The sequence below is a fragment of the Tigriopus californicus genome, chromosome 11 (genome assembly GCF_007210705.1).
Source record: "Tigriopus californicus strain San Diego chromosome 11, Tcal_SD_v2.1, whole genome shotgun sequence".
Lineage (NCBI taxonomy): Eukaryota > Metazoa > Arthropoda > Copepoda > Harpacticoida > Harpacticidae > Tigriopus > Tigriopus californicus.
In genome coordinates, this window is record NC_081450.1 from 7530827 (window position 1) to 7553022 (window position 22196).

Genomic DNA, 22196 nt, shown 5'->3' on the forward strand with positions numbered 1-22196 from the left:
ATTCAGCTTAAATCCAACCTTCTTACTAACAGTTTTGCCATTTTGACACCAATATTGAAGGGATTCAAGGGATCCATTTGTCTGCCTACCAGTGTTTGCCTCAACGAACGTACTTGAATCTGATCGATGATCTTCAAATGGTAACACATGGCTTTCATAACACGGGGCAAGGTGAAGAGGATGTCTTCCAGGACCTAGGGTTCAGTGAGTTGACTGAGGCCTGGATTGTCTTCATTTTAGAGTTGACATGGATCCTGAGCTTGGCCTTTGAGATCGATCTGAGGCCGCTTTACGCTCCAACGGACCCAAAGTAAATTAAGGTCACTTGTATGAACCCTGAGGTCCCACCATCAATATCTAGACGTACTGGCCCCAATCCACGAACTATTCGCTCGGCGTGGAGGTCAACCCTTCCCCGGAGGAATCGGTTAATTTTCATTACTGAGCTGACGCACATTTCAGCCACCAGGGACAGCTAGTGGTTGCTGATCTTCCCCTATGTTTCACAATTTCACAATTTTTCATCTTTGATTGAACTAACTTGCAATGGAAAAACTCTACTTCAACTAACAATATTAGTATCTTGTAGGTGGTAAATATTCCATGCATATTAAGCCAAATTTGAGAAAAAGGAAGATGTAATCTTAGACTGTTTCAACTAAATGAGTAGTTGTTCAAGTTTTGGACGCTTAAAATATATCTAACAAAATGGGTGGCAAAATATTGCTCAAATTAATTATAAGATTATGCCAAAAGTGTCTCAAAAGTCTTACAATAATGTGTAGTGCTAAATTGAAAGTTTAAGTGTGCTTTTTCCTAAAAAGGATAATATTTATTAAATGTTTATTAGCCTTCAAAAACTGCATTACTATCTTATTTTGCGCAAAAATGCTCTCGATGAATTATTAAACAATATTCAAGATATTTGATATATCTTGTTCACATCTTCAGCTTCATATTGTGAAGCTTTCAGGAATGAATACTTATCATAATTTTCAAGAACTAATTAAAGACCTGATCAAATGAAAGTGTAGAAAAACTCCATTACTCTTTGATATGATATAGAAAACACAGATATGAGATATCTTGCTACATCCTATCCTCTTAATTAGTAACTACTGGAATTTATAAAGGACAAGAAAAACAAAACACATTTGTTTATTGTTGATAGTTAGTTTCAAATCACATAAATCATTGCTTTTGACTGTAAAAATTTGTAATGATGGATGTTACATTTGTTTCATTTCCTAAGTTTCTATAAGTGTTTTGCAAGTTATAATAGTTGGTTGATTCATAATCTATTAAGGAGGTCTTTACAATATGATATTGATTTATTAGAATTCGGAAAAAGTACGTTTAGATGAATTTATCAACGACATTGTTTTTTCTATAAAACTAGATCAAACTTTACAAATGTAAGTAAATCAATTCCGTAAAAAAATTAAGCTATCATGAATACATGTTTTTAAAGTAGTTTGTAAGTTGTAAAAGTTGTTTTATAACCCAAAGGACGTCAATATAATATATACATTGACTGATGTCAAGTTGGAAAAAACCTCTTTAGATGAATTTAAAAACCTAATTGTTCGTCATAAAGCCAGATCAAACTGTATGAATATAAATAACAATAAACAATAAATAACATAAATAACATCAAATCCTTATGAAACTATGGTTTGCTCATATATTGGCGCTAAATTCAGCAAGTTAAATAAGCAAACAATCAGTAACCAGTTATTTAATTTACTCATGAGTTTATTTAAAGTTTCCGTTACCTTTTTCACTAATATTTTTATATTTCATTTTGACAGAAATCATATGTTACATATCAAATCTTTCCAACTAGTCTCATCTAACCAGCGATGGGAAAAATCGAGATTGATCGAATTTCTGCCACTTTCTGCCACAAGTGGCTGAAAATGGCAGAAAGTGACAGAAATTGGCAGATATTGCTGGAAGGTGGACAAAAATGGCCGTCGGTGCTTAGAATGGCCGATCTTGATTCTAAAAGATGTCAAAGACAAGAAAGATCATATGGGTTGGATAAGTTTTTCAAGTGTCCTTTGCTACAAAGCCTATTGACATAGCATTGGCTGAAGTGGAAAATGTTCCTCAAATATTGACATTTATACTGTTTGATGGTTGATTGAATTGATAACAGTATCCATAGACCACTTGCAGTATCCAAGGCCTAACCACAAGAATTACAGTTTTTTTCGAAGTCATCAAGATGGTTATTGAATACGATATAACTTTTTTAAATGCAATTGTCGTCATTTTGACTTTAAAAAGTTTAGGTCAAATGGCATCCCTGACTCAAATCGATTGCGGTGGCAAAATTCAAACTCAATCACACTCCAATGACGTTTAGTACTCGTAGTTGTATCTCACATTCGATGCAAAATACATATCCCAACGTGTCAAAACTACATACAGGTAGGCTTAAAAATTAACGGAAGTGATCGTAAATACTAGAAAAAGATGATTTACACTAATACAAAGAATTATATTTTCTACCATTTTCGGACCAATTTCTGCAAGGTGGTAGAAAATGGCTTTTAATAATTTCTCATCCCTGCATCCAACACCTATTTTAAGATGGCACTCAGAATTATATGAATCTGGTTCTTCCACTCAATTTTTTGCTCAAGTTCACAATCACATTGCATCTTTTGACATTTTTTCATATTTTGCATGTTTTTTTTGTTGGTAGCATTATGTTTATTCCGAGATATATTGCTAAATATATGGCCCAAATCCCCTCATTTCACAGCCTATCCTCACAGGTTGACCCCTGCCGTGCTATATCTAGTGACGTCACTCACCTGGCAGCTAGAGCCTTCCAAGTGCACAAACCTTGAAAAGACTAGGTTGTCCACTTCCAATCTTTGATGAGCTCAACGCTCCTTTGTGAGGTATTCTATGCAAATCTTATTATTGCATTTTACTCCCAAGTTTCTGGCTCGTTTGACACTTTATGACTTTTGAAACTTTTGACCCCTCAGCTCTTAGTGGTTTGGGCCCGAATCATAGGGGGTCGAGTCCTCCTCTCCTTCTTCTCTGCCACCGAAGAGGACTCTTTGAATGCTTGCGAAATGACTGAATGAGATGTCCTTTTCGAAATAGCTTGAGTTGTCATAATAATATGCAAATACAATTTTTGAATTGGCGCACTATCGCATGCATTAGCAATAATTGGCCAGCAGACGTTTTGGAACTTTTTGTATAGGTAGCGATGACGATCCCGAGACATTGTACATGAAAGGGAACTTGGTAGAAAAAAATCTTGTCAGGCTATACGGAAAACAAATACGAAATGTAAAGCAAATCAAGAACCTAGCAAAAATGTTTTTACACTTATACTGATGCAATGATAATGTTTATGCACGTATATGCAAGTAGATGAGTGGATTGCTGTCATGGATTAACCATTAGTAAATACTAGAGGGCTAGTCCTCTAGTAAATACATATGAATCTTTTTTCGGCGCGAGTATTGAGACAAATCATGAGTTACTGCTTTCGAGGTCTTTGAAGTACTATATACGAGAACAAATAATACCAAACGAACTTGTTAGTTGGTAGGTAGGTAGGAAAAAGCGATTTGGAAGAATTGCTGAGAAAAGGCATGCCTCGTTTTCCAGCCTTCACTTTCATGCCTCGAATCCTTTCCTATGGTTATGCGGTAGGGCTACGTAGGATGGAGAGCGATGAGTGAAAAACACTGGAAAGGAAGGGAGGGAGGAAAGAAAAGAAAAGAGAAGGAGACGACGAAGACCTGGTGAAAGGAACATAAATTAGCACTTTGCGGGGTCCTTTTTCATGGAGCCCCCCCCCCTTTCCAATAGCAGCAATGTTGAAACGACTGGATTCCATATTCCTAAGGAACTCGTTAACCTGAAAAGGAAAGGGGGCTTCCCCCAACTTTTTTTTCCCGGCCGGGAGACCCTTTTATATTATTGAGGGGGGCGAGAGAGGAGACCATCACTAACTGGATCACCCATACGTTGGTACATTCTCAACTGGAAATATACTAATAATGTTGTCAGTAGTGCATCTCATGCACGGTGCCAGCGTTGGTGCTAATTTTCATACTTAATATACTTTGCACTCCTTTCGACTACTACAAGGCTCGATTGAGACAGCTGGGAAAATGTGCTTCCTCAAATGTTGGCAGGCATGAGGAATGATGGGCATTAGATTTCCTCTCAAATTATATTGAGGATCTTTCGTCACGCCAGTATGGTAATTTCCTACGCCATGGCCAACCACAAAGGCTCGGAGGTGTTCAGTACTAATTACTTTTTTTGCTAATTGAAAAAAGGTCCGACAATAGGCACGACAGATCATCTGGGCAATGAACGACAAGACCCCCCCCCCCCCCATTAAGCCATAAAACAAATAATAAAAACAACATTGGGAGCAACAAAAGTCGGAGACTTCAGTTAAATATGGCATGCATGGCCCAGAACTTCCACAACAAAGCTCATTTGAGACTAATTTGAGTGTCCATTCTCAATACCCATATGCAAGTTTAGAGGATGCTTTCACGGTAAGTCATATACTTCGTATCTCGTCAGCTCGACTCAGAGATTGTAAGTTTTCTTGGATACAACTTTGATGAAAAAAAAAAGAAAAGTTATACGGTAGAAGCCGAGAGCCAATTTGGATTCAGTAATCTTTATGGACAGTGTCAAATGAAACGAACCAGAATTTCACAAGGCGTTCCCATCAGGTTGAATGTCACTACTCAAGACCACGCACTTGAAGTGAAAGTGGCTATTCTTCGGGCTTTTCCTTATCTGCCAATGTCTGAGCAAGAGGAGAGGGTTGAGCCTTTTTCACTTAAACTTCTTTGTTAAGTAATTGCTTAGTTGGCTGGCCGTCGGTGTTTCATGATCAATGAAGGTGTTGGTTCATTTGGAAATAGGTGAGCCATGAACCAGGCAGCTGGATTCGGGGCTGTGTTCTCGAAGAACGGAGGCGAAAAAGCTACCCGTAGTCTAATTCGCTCACAACACTCTCCCATCATCTCCTATCTTTACTGTCTCTGAAAATAGGGCCGCTACACACGTACGGACGCTCGTAAAGGCGAGGCAAACCCTAATCAAGTACAATTCGTGCCAGTTAGGAGGGAGCAGTCCCAGGCAATTAAAGCATAAAACAATCTCCCTAAAAAAAGTTCAAGTGTGAAATGGTTGAGTCTCTTAGTACCAGAAGGAGCAGAGGCAACTACAACAACACCGACAACAACATTAATATGTACCCCGTCAACCATATTGGTCGCCCACTAATTCAAGGAGTTGCACTTATGAATCCGAAGAAAGCCAACAAATATCTTCTCACACTATGCGCCCTTAGAAGCCCACCACACGAACCGAGATTTGACGGCTTGCGTGCCCACCGATCCTTGCTGGGCTTGTTGGCACTTGATCGATTGGATTATCTCACTTGAATTGACGCCTCGAGGCTCGATTGCATTCATTCTCATGGTAAACCCGACGACGACCACGGCAAAGCAGAGTAAAACAAGTGCACTAGGTATTTGTGTACATACAAGAATGCGAGGGTTTAGTGAGCCTACTCTAAGGGCCACCTTACGATTACTTAGCCCTGTCCAGCCCTGGTTCAGGGGGGATCAATGAGTCGAGTGGCGACGCCGGTGTTGAAGGCCATGAACACCACCACCGCTTTGTTTAGACGATCCATCCGATAGGTGATAGGGGCTTCTAATTTGGCAGGTTCGAATGAATCTCCCCTAAAGAGCATTACGATTTACTTGGCCAACACTACCATTAAACAGCCAACCTTTCAATTATGTTCGCGGAGGTCTGTTCACATCGATCCATCATCGAGGAAAACACCTTCCTGGAAAATCAATTGAAACTTGGTAGTCGAGTCCGTTGGCAGCGGTAGTCACTTCATACAATCTATCAACTGACAGAGCTCGAGTCTGTCGCAAAACTTGCACACACAAGTACACAGATTCATGTACGGACGAACACTTTCAAATAAGCCGGACTGATGATAATGATTAAGAGGGCTCCTCCGAGGCAAACTGACACCACAGATGTCGATTGACGAAGGGCCAGGCTCTCGAATGCGATTCTCGAGAAGGCGCGAGACGTCTGTGAGTGCCGCTTGAATACTTGGAAAACCAGTATCATCACAATGACGGGGTCACGGTTGAAAAATTGAATTGGAAGTAGGATTCGTATCATTTGTATTCTAATGAATAGAAATGAATCGGAATAATAAGAGATGACAAACCAACCACTCTACACTGAGGCTGGGCTAAGCTAGTTTTGGGGGATGTCCGCCTACCAACTGTTCCATTCAATTCATCAAGGAAGCGGCTTTTCAACCACATCTTGATCTAGCTGTTATTGGTGACGCAGAGGAGGAGGAGGAGGAGGAGGAGGAGGAGGAGAGAACGAAAAAGAGGAAAGCGATATGCTTGTTGATTTTTCTTCTTCATGCCACCTTCACTCAAGCTATCAGATCCCGTATTTGCAACGACAGGGGCAGCACCACTAAGTAAAAACTACATAGACTACTTTCAATAGCTATTCCATAACGAGTATCAACAACAACACATCACACAGCAAAAACAAAAACTCAACAATCCTTTGTTAAGAAAACCATCCAAAATCCAGAGCCTCAAAGCCATCATCAACGAACAAACAAGTGAAGCGCTATCAAATCATCTCTGTCAAGAGGCCATTTGAGTGAGGGAATATTTCCTCCTCAATCCCATTCATCTGAACTTTGGACATTAGTGTATGTCCAATTTTACCCCGCACCCAAAACGCAAAAATAAAAGTAGATCTCTATTAATCATGGGCTAAAATGTGACTTCATTCAGTATTTTGTGGCTATTATCTTTGAACTTGGATTTCCACTTGTCATTCACCCTCCGTTCGTAGAACAGAATTTCGTTTTTCTTTCTTTTTTCCTCGCTCTTTCTCAAAGTGGAAAGAGTTGCCATTGAACTCGGATCAGAGACGTTGTCTTCGTTGGAAGAGTTGCGCTTACGACACGGGCGATGACCACTCGACCATGGAGAACCCCCTCCTCATCCACTTCATGTTCGAGCTCTGAACAGGCATCTAAATAGACGACGTCATCCAATTCGACGGCAGGAGAGCTCCCTCCGTGTTTCGTTTCAAGTCGTCTTGTGTCAGCTTGCATTTTGAATTCCTTTGAATTAAACGAGACTTGTGGAGGATTACTAACACTGATATTATTGTGTTATTGTGAGTCACGCGCCAAGCTCAATAGAAGGTTGAAACAGACATTGTCGAGGCTTCAAAGAGGTGGATTCACTGCATGTTCTTTTCAATTAAAGTCATCGATCGACCACACTGCCATCAAACGTGGCTGGCTACTAGGCTGACTAGACTCTTTGGACCCACTCTGGCAAAGTTGATAGAATTAGGAATTATCGTAATGATAACAATGACGAAACGGAGAGAACTGTGAACTCAGACGGTTGTGAGAGAGAGCTGGAAAGCCGAGTAACAAACCCTCTTCACTTCGTTCGAACGAGTCATGCTTTGTTGTCAAGGTGGACGGACGTATGCAGTCAGTAATGGCTCGGCCTCCAATGGCTCCCATGGCTCCAATGGTTTCGTCAGTTGAATACTAGGTAGGGGTGTAAATCGGCAAAAAACGGCTCGAGTTATAGTTGTGGTAGGGTCAACTTATATTGCCAGTAATGGAGATTCGAGTTTTGATTGTTTGATGTTTGGTTTGATTCAGTTTTGGAATTTATCGCAAGAAGTACGTCTCATTGGATATTTTAAGTTTTCTTTTGAATTCATGTGATGGCTTCTGACCAAGACTTGTAGGTTGTTGTCTCTTCAGCACCCCGCCGATACGATTTCAAACTACAAGCGTTTCGTCTGTAGTTCTAGTCAATATAAATTCGTTCTGGGGTCTTGTAGGGGGCGGCCACCAGAAAATTCACTTTGCATGATTCCCAGTGTTACTTGGTGAGTGTATGTAGGCATTTGTTTCGACACATTTTGTATCAAGGATTCGAATGTTCAAATAGATTTAGAATGGTAGCACGTCAGGGAACCCAAGATGAGCTGTTCATAATGTGTGTGGTTTATCAAGCATTTCTGATCCAAAATTTTGCTCCATTTCAGGTTTTGATTCTAGTTCGTTCCTATCTTCGAGGGAATACTAGTTGATTTCAGACCACGGCAATTGACCCCGAAGCCATGTGCACATACCTAGTTAGTCGATGCTCATAGTTTAATGTTAGGCAGACGGGCAGCCTGCTAGCCACGTAGAATGTGCATACTAACAACTCCATAGGTAGTGGGTCTCGCTTTTGAGTTTCGGGTTTGGGGCATTCGACCAGGATAATCGTGTCATGGTTGACTTATGAACTGGAGCCCCTCTCTTGAACGATGAGTGAGTTGGAATCCAAGTGGCCTCACAAACCTCCCGCACAAGGCTACGACACTTTCAAAAGTTCAAAGAACCAAGGAAGGGCTTCGTCTCTTTTTCGTCTTGCGGCTTCTGGCTCGAGATTCAGCACGGCTAATGACAGAGGTTCTCGATCAGCACCACAACGAAGACAACGACGACAACGACGACGATGATGACGAGAGTAGCCTCGTTGGCTTGGACGACGCCGTCCTCCATTTCATCCAAGGAGAGAAGTTTCGGAACCGATCTTTTTGTGGTTGAACCCACCGCGTGTTGACGAAGACACCTATGCCATGAACTACTACACATAGGTATCCGTACGTAGAGTAGCACTACCACAAGTAGACGCAGTAGATAGCTAAGTGGAAAGATGGACGGATGAATAGTTGGATGGTTGTAGGAAACGTATACATCATAGTAGTTGGTGGGTTTGGGCGGTTTTCCTGGCCACTGGGTTGCTTTCAACCTCGGTCGGTTGTTGGATTCAGTCTAGGCAGTGGCCAGAAGGTCCGACCGATCACGTCGTTCCATCCACTACGTATTATCTCCTTTAACAACGTTTAACGGTCATGGTTAGTTAACCAGCGGACACTGGCATTTTAACAAGTGTGGCCAATTGCGATTCTCAATTATCTGACTTTTCAATTCAAAGACAAAAAAAAGACAGACTGGCCTTACATAGGAGAGACTCAAGCATCAAATCCACTCTCATCTCAGTCAGGGTTGTCGGTGATGGTGTCGGTGTGTTGCTCGGGCTGAACATCGTGTTCTTCTTCATCCAGACCTATTTTTGGACGTGCCAAGTACTCCAATGAGTGATACTTCCCATTCACATTCTCGTTCCACATAGTTTTCCTTGGAGAGCAGAAGGCAGTTCTCTGAATTCCCCGGCCCTGCCATCCATTAAGCCTCCTCAAATCCGTTTGACAGTCCCAAATCATTTGTGAATATTCCTGGCACCTCTCTGAACACGAACTCCCAAGTGGACAAGCCCTCACTCACTAACTCACTCACTCATTTGATGCACTGCAGCAGCATAGCAGTGGTAGTAATGCAGTAGGAGTGAGCAAAACTGTACTCTTCTCTGGTATGCATGGCCTGCCCCTCGCTAAACGCTTTAATCCCGAGGCCAACAAAATGTACGCCACCATCTGAGTCTCTCGAGGACGAGAACGGAAAAGAGCAGGAATTCTCCAATTACTCCAGTTTTCCTTCCGAGTAATCGCGCTATCTTTTTCGTCTCATTTCTCTTTTCCCCCACCCCTCTTCCGTCTCATCTCTTGTCCCCGTTCAACCCGTCCTTCCCTCTTTTTCTTGCTCCTCCGTCTTCTTCCCAGGTTCCAAGAGAGCATAGCTGGCAGCAATGTTGTCGTACATATGAACCGTGATCGTTTTGCTGATCTTGTTGGCTGGCTGTCGTACTTCAAGGTGTTCCGGTATTTGAAAAATCCCCCGCTTCCCTGCTTCTCGAAAACGGACTTCCCCATCAGTTGCTTCACCTCGTTGCTGAATTTACTCACTCACCAGCCCACATACAAGACCATACCTACTACGTAGAATTTGCTCGTTCACGGTCCTATGCCCTGCTCGTTGGGTGTGTATGTGCGAGAGTGAGTGAGTGCCTGAGTGAGTGCGTGTGCGATACGGAAAGGTGAAAAAAATCCGTGTGGGAGAGGACCTCCCAAGTGGAGAGGGGGAAAAACTCTTTGGAAAATACTCATAATCATCATCTTCAGTGCCTTGGCTGGCCACCCTTCAAAGCCAGAGCCAGATCCTAACCGATCCCGATAGATCCCAACAGATCTGGATGCCGGATGTGATTGTCATTTAGACCCTGCAGGTTCTATCTTACCTGCGCGAAATTGAACGATATTGAACATTGGGGGACGTTGTGTTTCTTTGGGTAAATTTCTCTGGATATCGTGAACGGGTATCAAAGTTGGCATCGGCGCCAAGAATGGCAAAAATCCTTCCGCCTTGAATATCAGGCATTAGTGCGTTTTCGGTGGCACGAGCGGAGACAGATTGAGTGTTAAATCAATTTGGTGGGTGACTGGTGGAGAAACAAGTTGGAACTAGACGTCTCGTCGATCCCCATTGACTCTTTAACTCACCGGCATTTGTTGCGCTGACTGATGAGCGACTGACTGTTCCCGTATACTGCTGTTCTTCAGTGCGGCTGAGCCGCTTTGAAACGTATCCAGTTCAAAATGAGCCTAGCATTTGAACCCCAACGAGTGGACGGACCCATTAGGTCGCTGTGAGCGTTACCACGCATGGCATTCCCTTGTTCACTGACGAGGTAAGCACATAAATCTTCGGGTCAACTGAGCGACCGGATTGGAGAGGGACGTGGGTGGGTACACACGTGCAATTCGTACATTTGTGAACCCCTTTTTTGCTCATTAAACTTGTAAACGGCGGTATAATTAACAAATTTGAGACCGAGGAAACAATCATCGTTTCTTCATGGACCAAGTTTCGCACTTGTGTGCCTAGCTTTTGCTTTGTTAACTCAACGACTGCAGTGCATTACAACTCCTCTTGACCAATCGAATGGCCTTACATTTTCCCTTCTCGATTGAGCGCTTTTATAGAATATTGAATTGCTACAACCACAAGTACCAAGAAGAAATGAAAAGAAAGCTGGCTGGGACAACGTTAATTAGAGAGGGCGAGCCAGTCACTTTTTGATGAATGGGGGAAGAAACTCGGGAGCTTTACATCGACCTAGGATTCTTGAGATCGGCGAAACAGACTTCGAAAAGACCAGAGAACAAAAGGAAAAGAGCTTTGGGAGAAAAATGTCATCTGGAAATTGCCGCCATTGTTCAAATGGTCTTTACGGCTACTAAAGAACGCGTAGAGAAAGTGACTTGGTCCTTTAAGAGAGGCGGATTCTTTTTCGTCCCCGGATTTGGTCCAATGTGGCGTAAACAACCAATCAGTGTTAGTGTGTTTCCAAATCAAGGACCCGAAGAAAAAACAACAGCCACTACCACCCTGGTCGGGGTCGATTCCAAAGGGGAACACCGACGACAAGAAGGAGGAGAAGGAGGGATGGAATACAGAGAGCGTTTCGGTATTAGTCCCTCTTTTTTACATCGTGGATACGATCTCCCACATTTCTTGGTCTTGACACAACAGTGCATACATAGAACACATCCCCCCCCCCACACACACATACACACGCACACACATATACACCAGCTCTCCTTAGACAGCTTACAATCGACGCAAGACAAGGAGGAGGAGGAGGCGGAAGAGAGGAAGAAGAAAAGAAAAAGGGGATTCTGAGATCCATGTCCCTTTTCGGGTGGTTCGTCTTATTCGCGTTGGTCGCCGTTGCCGACGTCATCCTTTTTCACTAAGTATTGGCCTCTCCGTTCGTTCGTTGAGGCGGCGTTCCACCATAACTTGCATCTAGTGAGTGAGAACACGGCGAGGACGCCCCCGTTGACGCCGATCCATTGGCTCTCTTTCCTCATTTTTGTTCGAACTGATCCTTTGCAAAGAACCGTGTCTGTCTTCCCTCTTGCCATCATCCTCTTTTCCATCCTTTTTTGGACTGCACTCCTACAACATAGTACGTAAAAGTGATACATACACGAATGCCAGAATCTACGCGCGAACCTCGTCCTCCGTCCTTCGTCCTCATCCCCATTGAGATCCACTGAAGAACCAAAAGCGCTCTATAGCAGTCTGAAGGATCCAAGTGGAAATCAGACTTCTCAGACAGTCTTGAGCGAAGAAACGAGGAGGCATAAGAAGACGGAGTTGAAGCCGGGGTTGGAGCCGGAGAAGAAGAAAGAAGGAAAGAGGAGGAAGAAGAAGTAGAAGCTGTCGGGAAAGACATTGGCAACGTAAGGGTCGCTCGTGGTGGTTCCACGTTCGTTCGTTCTCTTTTCGTGTGTTTTTTGTGTTCCGGCAGTTGCACAACAGACTCGTACCAAGGCAGATAGATATTCAGCCCCTGAAAACACCGAAAAAGGCAGACTGAAATCTTGCTTGCTCTTTCCTTCTTTCTGTGTCTCTCACTTTTCGATTCGAGTCGGACGATTCGAGTTGGCCAATTGGAAGAACAAGAAAACAAGATAATTGGGATTCCAATCTGACACAAGTGCGCCCATGAGAAAATGACATAACACTAGATGAAGTGTGCAGTGGCCTTGTTATCCCGAAGCCAATATATACTGTATCTCTGCTAGTCAAGTTTGAAAGTAGGGAAGAAGCATCCTCCTCTCGAGAAGGAAAAGCCTTCTATAACTTCCAAGGTGAGTTGTGCTTGCGCTAATAATACCACAATGACTCGACGATGCATCATCGTTAGGGTACGTGAGTCGCCGAGGGCCCCCTCGTCATACATTTCTGTCCAAATATATTTCCGCCAATCAATTGTCCGCTAATGAGTCATTTTTTTTTCTCTGGAATTCGAGGGGCCATTTTGAGTCCGAAATCCTCGCACAACAAAGTTTCTTTTGTCCACATTGACTGTCTAAACGAACGCGAACCCCCGAAAAAGTATTTCCCAGCACCACCTCATGGTCATTGGAGCAGCCATTTGAACCCCAAGAGAGACTGGAATAGTTAGGCTTCATTAGTTGTCTTCGCCCATGGTCTCAATCATTAGGCACGTCAAATCCAGGAGAGAAAAGTTCTTCCCTCTGGCCCCGAAGTCCAATTGCCACCGAATTGTGTAAGGCAAGCCACGTTGCGAGCAATTAAAAACTCTGAGGCTCTAGTCTTTCTACTCTCGTGGTAACTTGGTTGGTGACTGAAAGGACCAATGACGGAAGGCTCCAAAACCTCAAGTAAAAAGTACATGGTACAGGTTTCGAATGGTCACCAGAAATAGTCCGAGTCAGCCATTTTATCGTTCTGACCATGTCTTTCTTTATTCTTTTATCGATGTCTGCGTTTACTATTTATGCACACACTCTTAAACAACTTACGAAATGACATCATCGAGAGTTTATTACGTGCAACTAAAATATAACACCTTGGGGGGATGACTCATATTCTTGATGGCACGACCTATTTCACGTCATTTCTCTTTAAATGCAATATATTTGCCAATAGGAACTACCTAGTGAGGGGGCTTGGGCACACTGGATGGATGTCTCGGGATTTGCCGGAGATTGGATCGCTAATGAGTTCAAACTTATTTATTCCATTGAGCATTAGCTCCTGGTCCCACATCCCTCGACAGTCGACTCGTCGTTGAGAGACGAAAGTTTGCCTCTAATCAAGTTCTTTTCATTAAAAGTTGCATCTTCTTCAGCTTCTTCCACTTTCTTTCCTCCTCGAACCTTGTCCCTCTTTCAAATACTGCTGGATGGAGGGGAAGTACTATGTTATAGGAATAGTAATAGTAGTAGTAGTTGTTGTTGTTGTATCAGTACGAGCAATAAGACCAAATAGGTAGAAGGCAGTAGCATAGTGCCATTAGGTTCCGTCCCACGATCCGTCTGTAGGTCAGGTCTGAAGAAGCTTCGAGGCTCAGAAGTCAGACGGAGGCGAGGAACAGGACTGACTGATGATGCCGAATACGAACTCTCCCTCATGCACAGGTTTGGAAGGGACAAACTTGAGAAGGAGACTGGTCTTATGGTACAATTTCTTCATGTGACTTTGCTCTACACCCAAAGCCCCGGGAAGAGACACTTTTTTGGCCTCTAAACGAGTTTCCATCCAGCTATGGAACAAAAGGGACATATGACTACTTCAGAGTTTCTCCTGCGTCCATTGCGTTCGAAGGTTCGCGATTCGGCATTGGATTCACAATCTTTGAAATGTCCTGGTATTGAGAAAGTGGTGAAGCCAATTCCGTCGTGGAAGGGGTTCATGGGATGAAAAACTGATCCACGTTACCAGTACCCAACCTTCAACCAACGTCTCAGTAAATCTCAAGTAGAAACACGTGGTGATGTTATTACACACTTCTGCATTGGAACGTGCGCTTCTTGGGTTTCCTTCCCACGGCCGGCCACTAGCTCTAGAAATGCTCGTCTATTCAGTCGCATGTATATGTAGTAAATAGTCATTGTGATCGATGCATGTGCCTGAGTGCGAGCGCGCTTCATTATACTGATGGAAAACCAATAAGAGCAATCCAATTCAGGGTCTTGTTCTTGTGGGCTTACGTATGCATCATCCACCTTAGTGGCACATGACGTCTTGAATTATATCACAACAAGATCAGAGGGGTGGCAAAAAGAAGAGTGTTCGGGAAGAAGGAAGGGGAGCTCAGAAGAGGAAAGGATTGGCCGCATTCACCTTCAAGACCTCGTGCGATGGCTCTCGGACGACCCCAACTATCCGGCTGGAAACTACCATACCACTGTCTTGTCCTAATAGTGCACTCTTGGTATTGCTCATTTTCCTTCTGCCTTCACTCAGCCGGTCTCCAATCCCCTCTTAGACTTCCTTTCGCTCCTTCGTGCAATTCAAGCTGGAAGGGGTGTTCTTTGGGGGTTGGGTGTGCGCATGCCTTGGGGGTACTCTTGGACGAGGGTTCGGCAGATGGGAGAAGGGATCGAGGGGGGGGCTTGAATGCATTTAGTGCATTAGTCTAGGGTAGACTAGGCATCCCTTTGTATGATTAATCCCATCTCTCAACCAAATCGTTAGGTTCAACACTAAGCGATTAGGAACCGTTAGCCTAAGTGAAGCAGGTATATTTATGTATTGCCTGTGGAAGACGGTAAATTTCGCTGAGGTATGGTGCATCCAGAGCTTGCGAGATGTAGAAAGGCCAGATAATATCTGGTCGGGGACTGCCGCGAAATGTAAGATGAGATGAGATGCATAAAAGGGTGACAGTTTACATTGATTTCCCCCGAGGATGGTTGCACTCGTCCATGCAGATTTGATGCCTTTTATTGACTTGTCCGTTGTATTTATTGTCAGATAAAATGTCAGTAAGTGTAATGGAATGGATAGAACTAGGAGCTTTTTTCTAAGTCTGCCATTCGTCGTTGTTAGTCGTTCGGGTTCCCTCTGAAACAAAGAACGGAGCTTCGTCGTTTCCTTTGGATTAATTTATAGTAATCTTCTTTTCATCTTAATGCAGTAGCTCCTGTATACTATGTACTGTGTTCCCTAGATCCTGAACTTTTGGAAGTACGATTAAGTTCGAAACGAGTTTGATGTGCCCGAGAATCACATTGAAGAAAAAGAAGGCTTTTTCATTTCAAGAAGGCAAAATAATCCTTCAAAGAAGATTTAATCCCTCATTTATTTCGCCTCCTTTGCTTACCGGATTGTGGGGTAGTTACTTGGTTGGTTGGTTGGTTGGTTGGTTGGTTGGCTGGTTGGATGGATGGTGCAATGATTGGGCGACTGGCTTAGTTATGAATATTGAACCGAAGAGAGGGGAGACAATTTCCATGCAACTGAGCAAAACGCTCCCAAGATCTTATCAATACTGATTGCTTTTGAACATGATATTATATCGAATGTGACCCTTTAATATGCCTTTGTTAACGATCTAGAGATCAGAAAAGGTCATGAATGCATTTTTGAATTTGAAGGGCCTAAGTTAAACTCTTGCAATGAAAAAAAACAATTTCTCCTGGGTTAGGATTCCTTTTTTTTTCTTCTCCAAATGAAGGCAAAGCGCTACTAAAAGCATGAGGAGTGGCGTGTAGTACCGATATTTTCCGCCTTTTCATTCTTGATAAAGTAGCGTATCTTCTTGTGTCTTTCATTCTCCGTTGCACGTGGTTTTCTCGGCACTTTTCCTTCTGTCACTGATCCTTTGGACCACTGAAGCACTCAAGCACGATACATGGAATTAAGTGAAAGCTAGTGGTGAATATCAAGATGAGATTACGCTCATATTGACAAGTCCCAGAGAAAGAGATCAATCTATCTTAACGCCATGGATGATGCTCAATGGGATGAATAAAGGGAGAGAAAGACGAGAAAGAGAAAGCGAATGGTGTCTTCCAAAGAGTCCATTTGAATTGCGAAACTATGGCCACCATTGCTCTTGAAAGCACAAAGTATTTAATCGGGTCAACATTTGCATGAACTGATGCACTTCTCAGGACAAATTTGCTTGAGGTCAGGAATATATTAACACGATCTGTGGTCTGTGGTTCATTTCTTGTTTGTATTTGAGCAAAGGAGAGAAGAGTGTTGTACAAAGCATGAAAGAACGTAAGCAGAGTCCTTTCTTCTATTCATTATGAGCGTGGGTCAAATGGCACGGAAGTAAAAGATGAGATCTCGCATTTCCTAAGGATTTGCATTCATTTCGAGTCTCGGTAACAATGGTTGGCGCGAGATCGAGGATGGGGCCGATGGGCTCGTTAGGGAAGCAAATACATATGCTCGGGTTCTCCAAAGGGCTTTTACCAACCAAAATAAAAACACTTCTATTACATACCGTGAAAGAAGAGGGCAAAAATAATATCACATTTCGGGTCCTATGAAAATCTTGTCTTTAAGTGGGAGAGTCGGTCGGTCGGTCGGTCGGTCGGTTGGTTGGTCGGTTGGTTGGTCGGTTGGTTGGTTGGTTGGTTGGTTGGTTGGTTGGTTGGTTGGTTGGTTGGTTGGTCGGTCATAAAACAGAGCTGTTTGACACTCCGTGGGCCAGTTCTGTGTATTTGATACTTATATTACATAGAGTGCTCCCTCCGACTCTGCTATCTGTGAAAGGGAACACACGTGCCTTAAAGTACCGTCCGAGCCTCAATGACATCCATACTGTTTCCAAGCATTCATTGAGATCGTTGGCTTGAACCACCTTGGAATAGTCACGCCTGACCTCGATCGTTTCGACTGGCCGCTTGGAGGTGATGAGAGTCATTAAGACTGCGCCTATTGGCCCAGCCACCGGCGACCAACCAACAAACCACTAGCCTCTGCCTTGGACCTTTCCCACCCACTAATGCCGTCGTTTGTACACGATATTCTTTCTTATTGCACATGGGGAGGCCGAGGACAACCAGCTGACGTTGGAACCTCATCTCCTCGTGCCTCGTGACATGGAAAAAGACCCTTAAACTTTGGCGTGAGTGCTAGTTAGAGCTAGGTTCAATGTTAGAGCTTGAATGATGCCAACCAATTGGCGAAGCTTTTATCTCAAAAAGAATGACATATTCTAGAAAAAAGAAAAAATAGCCATCTTTTACTTATCTTGAGCTTGAGGCTAACTTTAGACATCAAGTTGCCCGCTTCCTCGACAACTGAATCAACAAAGTGATTTACTAAAATTTCACAGCAGTCGACTAATCTATCTTCGCATAGTCTGCTTGGGCTCGGGTTAATCTTGCTCTGAAGCATGAAACCTATATCCTCATGACCCTCTGCTTTTTTTTCTCTTCTCCATTTTACACCCCAATCTTGCACAACAACCCACATGGGCAGACACACACAAAAAAACAGAGAGAGCTCGAGAGCCAGTGGAAAAAAATCCGGAAACATTAAATCCGGGGGAGAAGATTTTAATACCTCCCTCGTCGTTATTGAGATGATTAATGACTCATGTTACATGAGTCCATGTGTGAGCATAAAGCGAAAGAGGTCCGAGAGGCAAAATCCTCCTTCTAACAACTTCCATTCAAGCATGCACCTCCTCCACTCCATTGCGGAGATGCAAATAGGGGTAGTAGTTGTGGTAGTAGTACTGTAGTGGCATGGTAGTGGTGGTGATGTTGGTCTAGTAGAAGTAGTATTGGTAGTCGGACCGTCGTTGGAGATATGCGATGCTCGGAAGAAAGAAGAAACAAATGAAACAAAGACGAATCACGTCGAACGCTCTCGTTCTCCGTTCTTCGAACTTCGGCCACAGCCATGGAAACCCATCCGAGTTGAGTAAGCAAGCAAGCAAGCAAAGAAGCAAGAATGCATGCGTGCTACTTGCCTTGGATGTGTATAGTATGCTGCTTGCCATTGCTTTTAGTATGTGGTATTGTATGTACTAGTAGCCATGTGGTGTGTTGCCTTGGGTGGGATCGACGGAGGGTCATGGGTGGCTTTTAGTGGGTCATAATAGGATTAGACCCCCTCAATCCCACCACATCGCTATTTGGGCTGTTTTCATCGAAATCGAGCCTCTTTTATTTCGTCACGTATTCTTCCTATCAGATTCAGCGTTGGTATGATTCATGCTTAAGTCAGATTGGGATGTGATTCGTTGAATTTCAGTTCGCATGGATCTCGTTCTAAGGATGATCGAGTGAGAGAATGAAGGCTTTTTCAAAGAAGAGGTTAAAATGCCTTTCAGAGAGCGGTGGTCCTGCCTGATTTGAGATACCCCTTCCCAGATCATAACAAGCTTGACCTTTTTGAACTCAGGTGGGAAATGATGCATACCCTCACATGCGTACACTAGATGTTCATAACTCAGTCCCTGACAACCTTATTTTATTGCTCTGTTCTTGTGGTTCGAGGTTTCTTTTCCGCCTCTGAACCGACCCGAATCATCTTAAATAGCCAGGATGTTCCTCCCGAATGGCGTTCGTGGTACTATCCTCGAAGCCCACTCAAAAAGATTGAACAATAAATGTGATGGAGGGTGGACTTTTGTTCACCGTGTGATTAGTCTCCGGGGCTAATCGGCACCTTATATCAATCGGTGATAAAGGGTCGTAAAAAGTAAGCGGAGCTTTTTACTCCTCGTCCAGTGATTTGATTAGTGAGGCAAAAAACTGGATCGAGTACGACGCTTTCGGAGATCGGAGAAGCCATCCATTCCTTCGCCCCAACGACCAACGCCGGTTGTTAATCCAGGTGTGGACGAGGACTACTGTGAGCCCTACTATTCCTCCTTCAGAGGCCTGATTTGTTTAGGCTTGGGTAGCAGTTTCGTTGGATTTACTTGCGTACGAGTAGTGCGAGTTATCTCGATTGGTCTGAACAAAAAGTGGGGCCAGATCTATCAAAATGGACGTGAAAGGTATTTACGACATCATTCACGTTTGTTGAATGTCTCATGATGGGCCTTGAAAAGCCCACTAATCATCCATCGACCCTCGTTTTTTTTTGTTCTTCAGGTAACTGATGATTGCCACTATCCACAAAGTAGTAACGTTACAACCCATATGAGGTTAGCTTGCCATTTCTGGCCACAAAATTATCGCCTATTAGCTGTCCAGCGGTTTGTTTTTATTTCTGTCTTTCTTTCTTTCTTTCTTTCTTCCGTTCGTTCATTTGTTTTGTGCGCTCTGGTCCAGCTAGTAGAGACTCACTTTGGAGGGGGTCCAAATACGTTATATCTGCAAAGTTGGCTGCCGCTTCTAATCCTTCTAAAGAGCTGCAAATGGGTGCTTGGCGCTATAGGAAATCACTCCTCCAGCGTTTAGCTCATCTTGTGGCTACCATAGTTTCGGCGGATGATCAGACTTAAGCTTTTGAAGTTGGTGGGTGGAAGTCCAAGAACTCAAGCAACAGACGCTGGCATCGGGAAGCCAGCGTCTGTTGCCTGATTCTATGTAGTACTACTATTGCATTATCCAACACAGCACAGAAATGTCATTCACGTCAATGAAACGGAACGAGTTCACCCTGCTAATCAACCAGATTATGCTCCAGTGACTGACTAAACATGCATCTCCTCCTTAATCACAGAGCTCTTGAGTAGCTGCATGCAACAGCGGCACTACGGCAAACTTGGTCTGATTCTGCCTTGTCTCCAGATCCCTCCCCTCCCCCTCCCCGCTCCACACACACACACACACTCACCCACATACCATCACACAAGCCCGAGAACAAAGTTCAGTGGAAAACTAAAGCAGAAGTCGAGGATTAAGACTTGAGTCACAAGATGACGACGACGACGACGGTTGAAGAGTTAGTACCAGCAGACGTTGTGGAACGCAAAGAATTGAGAATTGCCAACGAGAACAAATTAATGAAGTCAAACAGGCGTTAAATCAAACCCGAAAAATAGAGAAATTTCTAAGCCACACCCAATGCTGCTTTAGGCAATGCAAATTTTTTTTACAGAAACGAAAATCTCAATGGCCGAGTAGAACATTCCAATGCCCGTTGAGACAAGTGATTTGCTGGGATCCTCTGGGACTGTGAAGATGTAGGTTTTTTTCCAAGGTTGGAACGGTTGGGAGAGCAGCTGTGGGTTTCATTCATGCTCATTATGGCAAATAATATAAGAGATGGCCCTGTTCACCCCTCTGATTTGCTGATTAAATTCTGCTCCAGTTATTGGCCTCCCTGGTTCACTTCACTTATGCATGCCAGATATGATTTACGACACGGTGTGCCATCTTGGCACAATGAGGGCACAAAGGAGCCCAAACAGCAGGAAGGAGCCCAAGGAAGCAGGGGGGCCAATTGGCAACGCCGACTCCTCTAACCTTAAGGAAGAGTCTTTTTACGGCAATACTACCCACTTGACCTGACCTCTTTGCGAGGCGATGAAAAAGTTGCCTGGGTTCGCGCTCTATTGTCCAAGGGCATGGCAGTTGTTTTTTGTTCGTCTCGTCATCGAGGATGAGAGCTTCTGGGGCCCCTCGAATGCGGTTGAGCTCAAACTGATGACCATTGCCGTTCCTCCTTACTTCCTATCCATCTCTGCGTCTTATACCAACAACACTGAGGGTGGTTCAAGTGGACTGGAGACCATCAGTCCCGCAATATTGAAGTACTACATTTGTTCCCTCTCCTCCTCCTCCTCCTCCTCCTCCTCGTCCTTCCTCGTCTTCTTCTCCTGCTTCTTCTTCTACTCCTCGTTGTCGTCCTTGGCTGCTCGTTCTTTCTTTGCTCGCCCTACTGGTTCCTTTGCTTCGCTTTGCCATCCCACCACAACCAAAGTGGTGGTAAAGTTGAAGCTTTCCGAAGCACTTGTCCAAAAAGTCAGGAGGAGATCTTGATGGAACAACTCGATCCAACGAGAGTTGGGCTTTTCCAATAAAGCGTATTCCAAGGTGCGTTTCCTCTTCAAATTCGGATGAGATCTCGAGGCAATAAAAGTGGCTGACTTGTTTAGTGGTGGTAACAGCCACTACATAGACAAGTAGGCAAGCTGGCAAGCTACCGATCAAGTCAGGAGCAGATATATGATGCATGATGCACTTTGTCAGCACAACGAGCAAGGAAGGCACTTGGGAGCCGGCGGACCCATCGGAACCGTCTTGGAGCCTGCTCACTTTTGATGAAACGTCCCTCTTGTTCCAAACTTTGTCGCTACTTTACTCCCGTTGTTGAAGTCAGTCTTCACGGCGAACCAAAAGAATTATGGCTTGCTTGGGTCCAAACCAAACTCGCTACTGATTTTGAATTGGATCATGTTCTTCAAGTTGGAAGTTCATTCCGCCCAGGAACAGTCGGTGAAATCAATATCCATTGTACTTGGTAGGATAGCTCAAGGGGCAAAGAGTGCCATCATTTCATTCCCTTTCATCCACATTCTGAACTTGGGTGGTAAGTGTGGCCAGGATGGTCGGAGGCCATAGCGCCAACGGGTTTTGTCCATCGTCACCCTCAATCTGGCCCTCTCTCTCTCTCTCTCTCTTGGGATGGATCAGTGTGCGTGCCGCACGCATTGTGGCCTTTGGGACTGGTAAATGCACGTTTTTGAATGTACATCTTAGTTTTCCAGCAACCTCCCGATTTGGAGTTGATGCCAAGACCCGAACAGCTTAGCGAGCTCAGCGGTCGCAACTTCCATTCGCTACGATTTGAATTGAGAGAAAGGAACTGGAAGAGGGTGGGATGGCAGGCAATTTGTCAAGAATGCATTGGGATATGCCACTATTACCACAAGCTCGAGCGAAGATGTAAACGTCGA

At 43.9% G+C, this 22196-nt stretch overlaps 1 protein-coding gene across 2 annotated transcripts in view; it reads left to right on the forward strand.

Annotated features, from left to right (window-relative positions):
- The first annotated feature begins 10320 nt into the window (after positions 1-10320).
- Positions 10321-22196, forward strand: part of LOC131889830 (oocyte zinc finger protein XlCOF22-like) — a 28916-nt gene continuing 17040 nt past the window's right edge. The window contains exon 1 of one of the 2 annotated variants that reach the window (XM_059239033.1): positions 10321-10742. The gene's annotated coding sequence lies outside the window, so the exon portion shown is untranslated. Of the gene's footprint in view, positions 10743-12492; positions 12715-22196 lie in introns of those variants that run through there. The other variant, XM_059239032.1, reaches the window with a different exon arrangement.